The 10,924-nt window shown below is 31.4% G+C and overlaps 1 pseudogene; it reads left to right on the plus strand.

The window, feature by feature from the left end:
* Positions 1-9,037, plus strand: part of LOC123214959 — a 55,905-nt pseudogene extending 46,868 nt beyond the window's left edge.
* Positions 9,038-10,924: the final 1,887 nt, after the last annotated feature.

Genomic DNA, 10,924 nt, shown 5'->3' on the forward strand with positions numbered 1-10,924 from the left:
TAAACTAATCATATCAACTCAAACTATTTTTTCGAATCCCATACTCTTCTGGACAGGATCAAGAAATTTCATTGAATAAAATTTGTAGTAGGGAATCAATTTCTTACTAATTTTTAATTAATCCTAACATAATAGAAATCTTGGTTTATTTAAAATTAGTAAGTAGGAAATTAATTATTTCCTTTAATATCTCTATATAAGTTATGATTTGTAAAATCAGTGTTTAGGTTTGGATGTCTTACATAATAGAAATCTTGGCACTGTAAACTAGTTAAATTTAACCTATTGTAGTTTCTAAAATAGTATTCCCATTAAACACTCACATTCAAGACTCTTACACATAGTGAAAAATACTATCTAAGAACCGGCCAATTAATTTAGTGTCATAAAGAACTATATCCCTCATATAACAAAAATCTTGAGATATTTGTCCATATGATAAATAATTAACTGATCCATGATGAAATGCCTAGATTCACTATTTTTCACTTCGGATATTTTAGGTTTAACTTTTTAGTTAAGTATGTTTTACATTTTACATGTTATAACATCCATACATTGCATGCATCCATAAAATATAAAACATGATAGGATGATTATGAGGTTTTCGAAGATACATCCTAATGTGACAAATTATAACCCTAGTTCTAATATTCTTCTTTGGATGTCATCCAGTGGCTCCATGGATCTCCAGCGCATAGGCTCAAATAACATAAATTAAACTACATGATCTGATGTAAATAATATTTATAAATAAATATTATGATTAATATTGTATAAATATTTGTAATTTTATTTAAGTAACAAGTACTTATAATTATTCATGATTATAAAAAGGTACATACATAATTTTATATACCCTTAAAATATAATATCACTATATTGCATTTCATATAACATTAATCCATATAAACAATTGTCTGTCACTTAATCATAATTAAATGAGACAAATTTTATATGTGTTTCATTATGTGCACCTTTTATTCTTAATCACCATATCATGTAATGTGTATATTCTTCATGAATCATTTGCATCCTTCAAATCCATCACTTGAATTAGGAATCCATACAACCAAACGTTTCAACAAAAAATGCATATAACATTCATATGCACCGAATTCATCATTTGAAACATATGCAGAATTTTTCAAAATGCACTAAACACTTTAAGATGCATTTCAAAAATATAATGTCTAATTACAATATGACTTGTACATAACTGAATTGCAACTTCAATGCACACATAGAAAATGCTTGTATAATCAAGAACATCACATATTCCAAATCATTTATACAGCAAAGTAGATTTTATGCAACAAGTGCATTATGCACAACATTTCATCATATCAATTCTTGCAATTTCAAGTACAAAAGGGACAAGCCTACATCAACCACATATCAACATAAATGAAATCATGTTTTTCAAATAAAATCAGCAAGAATACATCATTTTACAGCGAAGAAAAAATTTATATACATCACCAAAAACATGCATGCATCATACCATACTTATATTTAATCAACATTGAACATTTATCAAAAATTTCAAATTAGAAGATAACATATAATCATTTGTTCTTCAATCTAGTATCATTATAATAAAAAGAGAAACAATTTTTTTTTTTTTAATTATAAGTGATGGCCAAGACATGCATCGAATTATTCATGATGAAAAATCAATTTTAGGCGTTAACAAGTACATGTATACATTGGTACGTATCATCAACATGCTAATCATAAATACATATGATTTGAACTAAAAAATGCAAACTTGTATGGGTAAAAATCGTTTTGATACCTTTTGAAGATTTACGGTCGAATATGGTTGAGAAAATGATATGAATGAACTCATTCAAGCGTGATAAAATTCTATAAATGTAACAAGCATGATAACAAGAAAAGGTCTAGACTTTGTCTTTCTCATTTGTAAGAATGTTTGGTTTAATGAAGTAAAACACTTGAATTCATTGTCTCCAAAAGTAATCCACCTAACCAAGAGAGAGATTTGAGAAGGCAAATGTTTATAAGACTTTTAGTGAGGGAGAAACTTTTTCTTCAAGTAAAAATTCTTAACATGTGATATACGGTTGGTTTATATAGTTGACGACTAAAAATTACTATCAATTTTACATGACACCACACTAAATAATCCATGTTATTTAGTTGTCATATCAATGTATTCACTATATAGTTTAAACACTCATTATTTTACATAACACTTTAACCTTTTAAATTGTTATAAATACATCCATGTAACCCTTTACATGATTTTATTTTATTGTCCTTCAAAAGTTGTTAGCCATCCTTGAATAATTATTAAAGACTCATTAGCAATGGTAGTCATCTAACAATGTTCTATAGCCTCTAGATTATAATTAAGATATACTCTATCAAACCTATTTTCAATTATGCGTACCATATAGTAAAATCTCTCTATTGTTGAATCCCGATCGAGGACAAATTTATAACATATCAAAATCCTAATCTTAATCATATATAGAATCATCGATCAATATATCTAGAACATGTCATCACGAAAAATCAGACACATCAATGGGCTGAGTTGGGTCAAGCCCCAGACCTGCACAGTAATGGGCCTTCGGACTGGATTGACCCATAGGTTTTTGAAAGCCCAAGACACAACCCTATATATAGGGTCGGCTCGACCCACGAGCTTTAATTAGGTTGGCCTACAGGTTTTAATCATGTTGGCCCATTTAAATAATTTTTAAAAAAAATTTAATTAAAACTTTTAAACACAAATTATTTTTCAATTATTAAAGCTGTGGGCAGTATACAAATATTTTATTTATAATTTCTCACTTGTGATAGAGGAATACCGTGGTTACATAATAAAAAATATTATAAGTTTATAATATAGTATAAATAAATTAATTTGTAAACTGTATAGTTACAAATATAAATAAAATATTATATCATACCATTTATCTACTCGTCCTCAACATCCAAATTTCTAAATCCATTTGACATTGGATTTATTTGACATTGAATCTATTTGTAATATTTTATAATGATAAAATTGAAATGAAAATGAAATTATAAACAAAAAAATTATTATTTATAAATTTAGATAGTTTTTGAAAGAAAACTGATAAGAGAAAATGAGATTGAGAATATAATAAAAAAATTAAAATTGAGAGATTTGTAAATAAAAATTGGAAATAAAAAAATTTGGATTGATTTATATAGAAAAAATTAAAAAAATTAAAAAAATAACTGCCACAAGCAAAAGTAAGACTTCTACTTATGGTAAAAGCCTTCATTTTTGCCATTTTAAAAAAAAAAAAAAATTTATTTTTATCTAAAAATGTTAATAAATAATAATACAATTATAATAAACTAAAGATTACTCCAGTAATCTTTAAATACCTAAGGTGAAGGTGGTAATCAGATTACTACTTATATTATCTGTCACGTCTGCATTGATAATAAAAAATTACTGTAATATTTTATTACTGACAAAATAAATAAGAAAATAAAAGATAGAGTACTAAGATAATCTTAAAATTCTCCGACCAAACGCCCCTTAATGCAAAATTTAGCCTCCAAAAGTCCTCAACCGTACGATATAACTTCACCCAACTCATTTTAAAATTTCAACGGCCACTATCTTGCCATCTTAACCACCAACTTCCCAGTTTTATTTTTCCAAAAATAAACCATTTCCTTTCTCTCCAGTCTCCATGGCTTTCTCTGCAGTGACCTCGCGTAGCCCCTCTGTCCTCCGCCTTCCCTAGCCGGGCTGATGACTCATCTTCTCTCCAGTTCTCGAGATCGAATCTCACCCACTGATTATCAATTTCAGTTCGAGTGTCCTCAACTCCAGGTGAAACTTTTTTTTTTTTCAGAAAAATTATATACTGAGCTAATTTGGAAAATTACAAGAGCTAGTGTACTTGTATCAAATAATCTGGATAATTCATTAATTTTTGAAGTTTATCAGTAATCTTATTGGCTGAAATTAATATTTTTGAATCTTAATGACGATTGGTTTTTGTTTAAGTAAATTTATACTGTACTTATTTTCAATTTGTAATGAGCTGATTTTATGGTTTAGTGGCTCTGCCTGCGGCAGAGGGGTTGAGTCCAGCAATTTCACTGACAGAGAATGCGCTAAAGTATTTGAATAAAACGAGTTTGAACATAGTGAGGATTTGTGCTTAAAAATTGGAGTTAAACAGGCGGGATGCTTTGGCATGGACTACTCATGGAATTTGAGAGTAGGGTTAATGCAAGACAAGACGATTCAGTTTTGGAATACGGTGGTTTTGTGATTAGTAAGCATTTTAATTCTTTGCTTGTGTTGTGTATTGAGTTTAAGTGCTTATGGGTTTGTGTTAGTTTTTTGCATGGTTGTCTTTGGATGTGTAGTTCTGTGACCTGATGTATGTGTTAGTGGGATGGTTTCTTATGGTAGACCTTGTGTTTTGTGGAATTAACATTTAGTATCAGCTTTTTATGAAAAAATGTCAATTAAAATTGCTTGAAGCACTACAGAGTTTTGTGGTATAATTTAATCATAAAAGTTGTTTCTATTTAAGGTTCATTGACATTTTTTATGTACAAGAGAAAGAAGCTTAATAACAACTAAGAGGAGTCCAAATTTAGAATTTTTCTTCTCAATAGAGATAAACATCTTTTTAAAACATCTGTAAGTTCTGATCAAGCTGCAATCAAATGAGAGAAAGAATTGAAAAGAACTTCTAAGTGTAAATACTTCTTGAAAAGTAGATAAGCCATATCGAATGAGCAATGAAGACAAAATTTCTTGATATCATGAGCACTATTACTCATTCCCACATATGTGAGCATGTCATTATTTTTGCGTGTGCCTCTGTGTTTTGCATTTTCTCTCGTGGACATATTGTGGAGAGATTGAGTTATCTATTGAATATATCATGAATTTGAATTTTGGATAATATTTTTAATGGAATAATGATAGAACTCTCATCACCACACCAATGCATGGACATCATGCAACCAAAGGTGTGAGAGGTGTAATCCAAGAAGAATTTGGATGTTCATGTGGCCTTTTTGGATTGGTGAAAAAAATAATAAAAAGGGAAGGTGTAGAAAGCATGGGAGGAGAAGAAAATTGTTGTTTTGGTGGTTTTTATGAGAGAGAATTTGATCTTTTGAATACCAGGTTGAGGAGAGAATCAATTACTCTCAAATTTGCCAAGAATCTGGCTTCTTGTTGTGTAGTTGTTATGTATTTCTCTTCAGTTTTGAAGTTGTTATGTTTATTTGAATCCAATTCTGGTTTGATGTGTGAAGTGTGGGAAATTTGTGTGGTTGATTGAGTTGATACCTAACATAAATGGGTATTAGAGTCCTATGCTTTTGAGAGTGGGGAGAGTTGATATGATACAAGATGAAAATGGAAGGTGAAGGTTCATTTGACGACTGACACAGTCAGAGATCTAAACAATGGTGACGAAGTTTGCCTTCATTATGAACAAATAGAAGAACTAAATCATGACTGTGAATGAAAGTCATGGTGATTTTGATGGTAAAAGATGGTGAATCAGATGATGACACCATCCTAATCATATATGACAAAGAACCTAAGAGGAAAGAAGTTGAGTTGGTTGATTTCGGTGTCCTAGAGAGAAATATGATGTTATTTGAAGATCCATTGGCTAAAAACTGCCATTGAAAGAAAGAAACAACAAATTTTGGCGAGTTCCAATTGTCGGAATCGGTTTGTTCATTTGATGGTTTATTTCAATTGACGATGAGGATAGAATAAGCCATGAACATAGAAGAAACTGAAAAAAAATTAGAAAATGAGAATCAATGGAGATGCATCAATTCGACGACATTGATGCTGAAACAATGAAAAAATGAGTGAAGTCAAAGCAAGCAGAAAAGGAGAAGGAAAAGTTTATAACAACCCAACCCAACAACACATTTACCCACACCCACACCCCAATCCAATATCAAAGCAATCCAACCCAATCCAACTAAAAAAGTTTTCCCAACAGCAAATATCCACTCAACCCAAACCTTACTCAAAACCCTTCCCAACTATCACGTTATAGCTCCACCAACCTAAAACCCAGCCCATATAGCAACACTTCAAACACCATACTAGACCTAAAACCCAGGTCTACATCAACCTAAATATCACATAAACTGCAACACACCTATTTATACATACCTCTGCTATATACACCCACCAACATCTGAATCCACCCACATACCTCTTAGAAGTCTACCAAAGTACAAACTGCATAAACCCAAACACATTATTTCCTCTACTGTTTCTACATAACCCCAATGTTTCCTTCTTGCAATCCATCCCATACCCCCAGTCCTATGTCTATTAAACAAAAACCAACCTAGCCCATCTAATATATTTAGCCCCCTTTTAACATATATTTGTTTTAATCTTCTAACACAACCAACCACCATCATCACTAACCATTTCGATTCTTTCCTTTTCCTTTCTTTGTCTCCACTACCAAATCTGACTTTCGTGATTCTCATGACCATGAATAGGGCTGGACTCGAGCTCGGCTCGATCAAGCCTGAAACGAGCCGGACTCGGCTCGACTCGATCGAGCTCGAGCTGGCTCGGTAGATTTTTTTTAAAAATTTTTTATACAAAACGACGTCGTTTTGATCAATATATATTAAAAATGATGTCGTTTTAATAATGAAAAACGAGCCGAACTCGAGCCGAGCCGAGCCGAGTCGAGCTCGAACCAAACTCGAGCCGCCCATATATGAGCCGAGCTCGGCCCTAACCATGAACACCTGCTAAAAAAACCACAATTTTGACCTACATGTTTTTGCTAGAACATTGATCAAACTGGTTGAATTGTAGAATCAACCTTTGACCCCGCACCTTGAGAACAAGGTGGGACTAAATGGGGGGGGGGGGGGAGGGGTTGTGTTTGTTGTATTGGTAGAACTCTCATCACCACATCACCGCATCAATGCATGGACATCATGTGACGAGAGTGTGAAAGGTGTGATCCAAGAAGATATGAATGTCCACGTGGCCTTGTTGGATTGGTGGAGAAAAGAATAAAAGGGGAAGTTGTGCAAAGTATGGAAGAGAAAATTGTTGTTATGTGGCTTTTGTAGAAGAGAACCTGGTCTCTTGAATACCAGGTTGAGGTGAGAATCGGGCACTCTTGAATTTATCAAGAATCCAGCTTATTGCTTTGCCACTGTTCTGTATTTCTCTTCAGTTTTGACGTTCTGTTTATTTGAATCCAATTCTGGCTCAATCGTATGAACTGTGGGAAATTTGTGTGGTTGATTGAACTTGTACCTAGCAAATAATTTAGGGAATCGATGGGGACTTGGGGCAATTTTTAGTGAAGCTGATTTTGAGATCAAAATTTTGGCCTCTATGGGTTTTCATGTTGGGCAAGCTGCATTGATCTTCCTTGTATACAGCTTTCAAATATGATGTTAGAATAGAAGTCCACTGGTTGTGGTCAATTCAAATTTGCAAGTCATGTTTGAACTTTGGCAAGGTAGGGCATATAAATTGGTTTACATGTCACACTTATTTATAGAATACCAATCTAATTCATTAACATTATTAAGAAAAAAATAGTAAATATGATAATGATCATATGAATGTGTTACTAGTACTTTCTATAATCATTGTAAAGCTGTGTAATGATTCCAGTACTATTGTTTTTATTTTCATCTCTCTATTGATATTTCATTTGTTGCAGTTTGTAATCCAAAGAGCCTCCTCTTTTTGTTTGGAATGCAATTGCATTACAGTGACGCTTTTATTGGTGGAGGCTTCTCTTTCAAGAATCCAAATGCCATGCAAACTTGCGGTTGTGGTAAATCCTTTGCAGCAGAGGTGTGAAATTATATTGTTTATACAAAAACAATATAAGATTAAAGAAATTGTAAGTAGATAGCGTTAAAAGGAAACTCTGCACATTATTTAGTATAATTACATGATTTTAATATTGCTGCTGCATTTCAAATTTCCTCTGGATTCTGCTAATTTCCTAACTCACTTCACATAATTCGGTGAGATCCATTCGTGATTGATTTGATGAGAAGGTAGAGGAGACTTTTTTTGATTGTTCTTGAGAACAGGTTTATACGTCTGTAAAAACGTAGAACTCAGATCCAGAGAGGATCTTAATTCTTTTGTGAGATGTTATAATGCTTAGATGTTATTCAATCTATTCAACTTTGATCGTGGATGGTGGTGCCAAGTTATCCCTATTTCCACGGCCAAATTCTTAACTCATGCAGCAATTAATCATGGTGGTGTTGATTATATCAAAGAGATTGTGAGTGGACAGGTTTCTGCATCCTCAATGAAATGTCTTGAAGATTCGGCTTCTTAGAACCAAGGTTTATTTGCTTTTCATTAAGTTTGTAAGGCAAACACAAATTTCTTATGTTCCGATTACTGTGAGTCAAGATATTTTTTCAGTATACAAGTCTTATGTTCTTCAACAGTGAGAAAGATTGATTGATTGGAATTGTTGGAACAACTCACATAATCATCATCGAACCCTTTGCAAATTTATTCTGTGTAGCTTTATTGAGTTTATAAAGAGATCGTTGACAAAGAAATTTGAGCTACTTGAACAAAGAAACTTGAACTTACAAGTACAAAGGAAACTTCAAACGTTCAAAACATCATCTTATTGGTCATACTGGATGCCCATTTTGGCGGATTTATACAGTCTCAGCTGCAACTTCGTTCTCTGCTGTCATCTTGGGCGGTGCCTCGTCTTTCATGTCAGATGGTGATTTCAATGGTTTTTCCCCAGTGTCGCCTGCTGTATCATGGAGTGCCTTAGTACCTTGCTGTTTCTGGTCTTCACGTTCAGCAGACAGAAATTTAGATTGTAGGCAACAATTACCCATATTTGGAGATTTACTTTGAGATGTGTTTCTGCATGATTGCATCTTCCCTCACTTATATACGAATTGAATTCCCTGATGTGCCACATCAAGAAAACACTACTTTGAATTCAATACTCTCCAAAAAAGTTTTCAAGAATTTTTTTCTCTGGAATTTCCAGCTCTTGTGTTGCATGTTAGTGCATGCATTCTGCACTCTTAAAGTTGTTCCGAGATTCTTCATTAGATAATTAAATAATATATATGCCAAATGAGCGATCAATTCTCTTTAGTCATATTATAATGTTTCAATGATATAAATTTCTTCATAGAATTGGAATATATACCCGAAAATTTGATCAAGATCAAAGCTGCAAATGAACAGAAACAGACATACGTCACAAACCCATAAGAATCTTACGTAAGTTCATATCACAGGGAAAATCCGGATTGAGCAAATATTCTAGATTAGCTTCAGGAGAGGACTTTCATAATCCTAGCTCCTTCATAATAGCTAAATTCTGAATAAATCTCTTTAGATTTTGGATCTTTGTTAAAGGCATCGCTCTAACAATTAGGTTATTATTAGTCTTCAAACTAGAGAGTACATATTTGTAAATAAAAAAAGTTTTAATATAATCATTCATATATTACTCTATTATTGTCTTGTCATGTATACGTAATTATTAATTTTCATGATCTAATCTTCGTCTATCTTACCACTTATAAGAACTCTTTAACACTTCTGTACGTCAACCATTTTATTGTATGAACAAACAGATAAAGTGATATAACTGTTGCAATACCCACGATTTTTCAGAACATATTGTATGTCAAACTATATAAAATATAAATTCATCAACCCATTTCAGTTGTTTTTCTTGTTTTGCAGAAAGTTTCGGTGCTTTGCTTAAATTTTTATGAACAAAGTAAAGATGACAGAGATTCTTTTCTTTTATATATTATCAAAAAAACCAGCCGGTGAGCGACATGCACATACTTTAACATGATTATCCTGACAGGAACAAAGCAAAAGTGTACTCTTCTCATTAAGTTTGAATTTTATGCAATAATTAAGTATAAAGTTACATCAAATAATATCCTCCTTTAGCCTCATCATGGATGCTAGATGTCATTTCAGTCCATTATGTCTTTTTTTTTCTACTCTTAATCTTTAATGATCCAAATAGCCTGTATGCTTGCATCACAAGTCTAAATTCAAAGCCAGGGCCTTTTCCTAATTTTAAATTCTCACTAATGGTATTTTTAGTTTGGTGAATTAAACATTACATAATCTATTTTTTATTATTTATATTATTTTTTTATTAATTAAGTAATAAAAAATTTAAATAATTTTTTATTAGACCAAATAACTATTTCCCACCTAAATTTTAATGAAACAATAGATTCTCACTTGTTAAGTTTAAAAAAGGTCAATTTGACACTTATCAAATAAATTTTTTAACAAATTATGTTAACTTTTTTGTAAAATTATTGAAAAGATAAAAGAGTTCTCAAGATAAATAACACTTTACATCCAAATTTTATTAAATAATTTTATACCTTAATTTATATTAATTTCAATAAAAAATAATAATAAATTATTGATACAAATATAAATAAAGTATCAATTATGTATGATCATATATTTTGGGTTAAATTATAATTTTTAAAAGTATTAAAGCTATTGATGAAATTTAAGGGGTTTTAAAATTTTGAAAAAAATTTAGGGGTGTTTTTTTGAATTTCAATATACCCCCCAATAGTTTCAAAATTGACAATTACACCCCTAAAATACATAATAAATCAAGCATGCAAATATCATATAATAAATTATTGAGACTATATGATGTGAATATGATTATTTCTTAAAGAATATAGAGAACATATTCATTTATCTTTAATAAATTTAAAAAAAAAAAAACATTAGCATCCTATAATGCACCTCTGTTATAATATTTAAAAAAAGGCCAAAAGACTTATTTTCACCCAAGGTATATTAAAATCCCAAACTCTTACATTTTAACTTTCAAAAATCCAAACACCCAATCACAAACAA

Source organism: Mangifera indica, chromosome 1, assembly GCF_011075055.1.
Source record: "Mangifera indica cultivar Alphonso chromosome 1, CATAS_Mindica_2.1, whole genome shotgun sequence".
NCBI lineage: Eukaryota > Viridiplantae > Streptophyta > Magnoliopsida > Sapindales > Anacardiaceae > Mangifera > Mangifera indica.